Below are 5,743 nucleotides of genomic sequence, written 5' to 3'. Positions count from 1 at the left end.
TTTGAGGAGTTTATGAGTAATGGATCACTGCTCCAGGGTGCTCCTGGCTCGTTGTGTGAGGATTTTCCTGCTGTGAATAAGAACTAGCCAGTTTTCAAAACCAAAAATCTAAGGTAGAAGAGACAGTTACAGGAGTTAAGTTATATGCTTATATAAGCTGTATGCCTTACATATAGCTGACCTGGCAAAGCAAAACCAAAAAATACTAAATAAACTAACCAATCTAGGACCATTCCCTTCTTTGTAGTCATCTCTTCCAAGCTCCCAAAATCTTTTGGTTTGGTTGGGGGGCCATACCCAGTGGTCCTCAGGGGCTACTCTCAGCTCTGTGTGTTCCAAGATTCTCCAGCACTTTTCACTTGAACTATCTCCAAAGTCTTAAAACTGCTCTCTGCTTTAGCTCTTTTTTATTTTTATTTTTGGGCCATAGCAGCCATGCTCAGGACTTACTCTTGACCTGGTGCTCAGAGATCACTTGGAAAACCCTATGAGGTGCATGCGGTCAAACCTCAACCACTCTACTGTCTTTCAGGAGCAAATACTTTTTTATTCCTTCTTTTTTGTTTGTTGGTTTGGTTTTTGGTCACACCCAGCCGCACTCAGGGGTTACTCCTGGCTTCATGCTCAGAAATCTCTCCTGGCAGGCTCGGGGGACCATAGGGGATGCCGGGATTCGAACCACCATCCTTTTGCATGCAAGGCAAATGCCTTATCTCCATGCTATCTTTCCGGCTCCTCTATTCCATCTTTTGTATTATCAATCCTCTAAAAAACAGTCAATTCTTTTTATTTATATATTTGTTGGTTTTGAGCCATAGGGGGTTGAGCAGTGCTAAGCCAGGGTGATGTTTTTTCTTTTTCTTTAAAAACACACACACACACACACACACACACAAATCACCATGTATCCATTTTGAGTTGGATTAGAATACAAATTACTCACTACAACCTACATATAAGTGATGAGCCCTTTGTTATCTCTTAAGCTTTATTTTCCTCCATGGATTCTTGTATTCACTCTTTCCTCAGATCTTTGCCAACTTTTTCTTATGTTTTAGTGAGTTCTTTAGATGCTGGGAATAGAGACTTGAATAGAATAGTGCCTTCCTTCATTTATTGTACATGATTTAACCTCATGTTTGCCTCTTAGCAAAGTAAGTCATTCACTGTATTCCTGTTTGGGAGCATTCTTGTTAAGACCTGCTCAGGATGGACAGAAACAAAAATCCAGCAACAGGGGCACAGGATAGCACAGCGGTAGGGCATTTACCTTACATGCAGATGACCCAGGACAGACCTGGGTTCGATCCCTGGCATTCCATATAGTCCCCCTAGCCTGCTGGGAGTGATTTTTGATCACTGAGCCAGGAGTAATTCCTGAGCGCATGGTGTGGCCCAAACCAAAACAACAACAATAAACAAACAAACAAACAAAAATCTAGCAACAGAAACTTCACCATAGGCAGTTTATCTAGTCATAGCCTATATATCAAGTCACATATGCCTTCTCAGAATATAATGGATGCATTTTAACCAAGCGAAAAAAAATTTTAAAGCTCTTCATAGAGTAAACACAATAAGAAAGTAAGGAGCCATGGTTAAGTTATAATAGTTAATAGTTATAATTTGCATGGCATTATCTTTATCTATGAACTAGTTCCACCATATTCCAGAGATTTCTGAAACTCACTTCTTGTACGGACCAAGTCTCAAAAGCACAAGCTCCTTTGCAAAGGTTCAACATTATAAGGCATTTCCAACATGCTGAAAGATGGTTTCCTTCACAGACCACAGCTCTGCCCCAGAGCCTGTACAAAGAGCCCCACCACATGGTATGGTTTCTATCACAGATGCCAACTGGAAACTAATTTAGAGACTTTCTCATTGGAAGCAAATCTGTCCCCTCTGGTGCCTTCCATCCCAACTGGTTGTACTGCAAAGTGTTTAAACTTTTATTATTGCATTTATCACGTTGTATTATAGTCACAGGGAGGGTGACCACACTTCCTAGTTTCTGCCTGTTGTCTTGAAGCACCATCTGGTTTTGAATTTTGGCGCTCTCAGAAGTGTCCTGGTACAGACCGTAAAGTCTGTGGGTCCCCTGAGTTATGAGGCAGGTGCCTGGCTGGAGAAGTGGTGGAGCGCCAGGGTGGTCCCCAATTGAAGGGGGAGGCAGTTGGAGAAAAAGCTGGGCTGTGTCTCAGGGAGGCCTGCCTGGATGAGTTGCATGCAGGAAAGAGCTTTTGAGAGAATACTGTGGCATTTTGAGCGGAGGAGAGGCTAGCACACTTCTGAGAGTCTGCCAGGGGCTACACAAACATACTCAGAGAGCAAGAACCCTGGAAAACACCCACAGTGCAGCTTTACAGTGGCATGCAGGTGTTAATATCCCCGAGTACCGATCCTGGTGGAAAAATTGAGGGCCAGAAAATGCAGCCTCAGTGAAGGGAGAAGACAAAAGCTTGAGCTGAGAGATTGTACAGGAGTTAAGGTGGTTTGCCTTGCATGTAGCTGACTTTGGTTTAATCCCCAGCATCACATCTGTTTTCCTAGTACTACTAGAGGTCACTGCTATGCAAAGAACTCTAAAATTAGTCCTCAGATTCTAAAGCCAGTACACTGAAGAGACGCAGGTCTGGAAGCAAATGTAGATCTAGGAAATAATACACACACACACACACACACACACACACACACACACACACACACACACACACACACACACACACACATGGAGAAAAAGACTCAGGAATTCCAACATGTAATCCTTCAGCCCCTAAGAAGCAGCAAGCTCCATGGACATCTGGAAACACAAGAAAGCATTTTCTTGAAAAATCTAATTTATTAAGAAGAAATAGACTACACCCAGAGATGGGATTAGGTGGTCTAAACATCAATCCAAGATGCTACATTCAAAGATGTTTCCAACCAATGAGGCGTATGCTGAGTGGGATGGGTTCCAATTAATCCCACACAAAACCAGGCATAATCTCTGAGCACTACCACGTGGAGTCCAGCCCCTGGTCCCAAACCCTTTCTCCCCCAAAGAATCAAGAGAAATCAAGAACAAGCCAGTTTCTGAGAAATAATCAGGTGAGCTAAAAGCAGACCTGGTGGTCCTAAATGTTTGTGCAACAAGCATGTATGGAGAACCTGCTCTGTGACCTGCTATTAATGATGGTTGTGACACTATCAATCCCTTTGGGTTCTTTGATCATTGCTCATAACGCTCTCCAAATATTATCTGAGCCTTTATTTCTGCTCCAAAATATGAAATATCTTTGTACAAAGGTCCTGTCTAGAATTTACCCTCCCACCACCCCATTCTTGAATGGACCTTGGATGGTCGTGACAGTGCGTGTGTGTGTGTGTGTGTGTGTGTGTGTGTGTGTGTGTGTGTGTGTGAAAGTGGTGTTGTTTCTCTACATACTTTGTTCTGCTTCTTGACCACGAGTATATGGGAGGTAAGGGTGTCACACTTTGTGACATCTGGACCTCAAAGTGTGCTGTCTCTGAGTATTTCTGAGCTCATTCAAACTCTGTGTGTGTGGGGGACGGTGAAGTTTGAAGGAACAGGGGAAAAATCTTGGCCCTTTATATGCATCATCAGTATAATGGGTCTGGATCTATATTTTAAATTTAACTAAAAAGGAGCACCTTTTGGGAGGGTGGGGTGGATACTAGGGATCAAATAGGGCCACATATATTTGCCACTAATTGTAATTTGCTTCCATTCATGGTCTCAACTCCTATCTCAAGAAAGTTTAACTTGACTTCCCTTATGTTTTTGCTGTGTAGAATGATGCATATTCTTCAGGCTCTATGGAATGGATGAATTTTAGCTTCTTCATCTTTATGGCTGAGACTAACACATTTTCTCCTGGTTTTTTATTGTTGTTGTTTTTTAAGGATATCAGGATATAGCATATACCTGAGATTCTACCTTTCTTGACCCCTATAATTGCTTAGGTCACTCTCTCAAAGTCACACCATTTCTCTAGCTCTCAGCATCATGTCAGTGATAGACATGAAGCATATTCCAAAGGAATGGAGACATGTGTGAAGTGATTTTTGATTCTGGCCATGTTGCTCCCACTGAGATACTTCAAAATAGGGTGCAAGAATTTTTTCTTTTGTATCTCTTCCATAGTATTGACCCTCATTCTTGCACAGAATGAGCCCTCCCTAAATTACTTTTAGAGGTATTTAGCTGCAACTTCCCTGTAATGTAAAATAGCCCTAGAGATAAACCTCTGGTTAAGGTCATTGGGGTCTCTCCTGAAGGTCTGTCTGTGAGGTCCGAGACTTGCCTTTTAGAACACATGAGTGTGACAGAACAGAGAACCCACCAAGTTCCTGCTAGAAAGCAAACTAGGCTTACCAAGTGATTTCACTCTAGGTGCTAAGGTTTCCAACCAATGAATGCAAAACCATGGAGAGTATTAACAATAGTTTGAGAAGATGGAAAAAGAGGTAAGTGATTAGAGGTGAGGAAAGGCAAAACAAAGGCACACTTTGCACAAAAGTAAAGTGTGATATGGAATTAACTATTGGCAATACCTCATCTGTTTGTATTTGTATTTTTATTTGTTTGTTGAATTGTTTTTGTTTGTTCTTTTTTTTTCACATCTGGCAGTGCTCAAGGTTTACTCCTGTCTCTGCACATGGGGATCACCCCTGGATTGGGCTCATGGGCAATATGGGGTACCAGGGATTGAACCTGGGTCAACTGTCTGTGAGCAAGGCAAATGCCCTACTTCCTGTACTATCTAACCAGCCCAGGCAATATCTCACCTGCCATAATTTTATTTATCAACCAAGGAGGTAATTCCAAAACTGGTGATGTGCTTTGTATATGGGAGCCCTGGACGTGAGTCCATCTCGACATGTTTCCCGGAGCACTGAAGTGCTTATCAAAATTTGGAATCTTGGAAAAGAATTTCTATTGCATGAAAGAAATATCTAACCTTTTAAAAATGAAACAAACACGTTTAATTTCTGGTAGCCTTTTTTTGGGGAAGGGCAGATCTGGAGGAGTTTATGGGTGCTCCAGGCATGTGTTCAGGGATTGCCTTCAGCAGTTCTGGGAAGAAATCCAGGCCCTCTTGCATCCAGTGCAGGTACTCTAGTCCTCAAAGCTACTATTCAGGTGAGTTTTCTGATCTATGCTCATCCATCAACATCCTATAGGCTGGTAAAGAGAGATCACATTGGGTAACTAATCAGGACCCCATTTCTGCATAAAAACATCCATTTATTTTATTTTTTTTATTTAGGGTCCAGGAATGTGATACAGTGGTAGCTCACTCATACTGCATGCAGAAAACTTGGATTCACTCCATGGCTACTGATATCAATACGTCAAGTAAAATAGGTGAAAGGAAGGGCCAGGGAGATGGTTCAGTGGTAGAACCTTACCTGCCCAAGGCTGTGAGTTTCAAGGACCACTGCCCTGGCCATCAAGTAAGAACTCTGGCCAAATTCAGGAATGACAATATTAGAAAGGGAAGGTGGAAAAATGTCAGTGCTGTGAAAAATACAGCTGCTTGATGGCAACAAGTCTCGATGGCTGAAAATCAGGCTCAGAACAACACAGATTCATCACAGGAGTCAATATGATTCTATTGCTTCTAGAGAGCTACCTGATGTGTGGACTGAAGGATGGATGGAGTTTTTCCTCATCCAAAAGGAGACTGACTTTGTGGTAGTATTTTTCCTTTCCAGGGAGAAATACATCTCATGG

Source organism: Suncus etruscus, chromosome 4 (genome assembly GCF_024139225.1).
Source record: "Suncus etruscus isolate mSunEtr1 chromosome 4, mSunEtr1.pri.cur, whole genome shotgun sequence".
NCBI lineage: Eukaryota > Metazoa > Chordata > Mammalia > Eulipotyphla > Soricidae > Suncus > Suncus etruscus.
The sequence above is the reverse complement of the archived record's forward strand: the minus strand, read 5'-3'. Positions refer to the sequence as shown.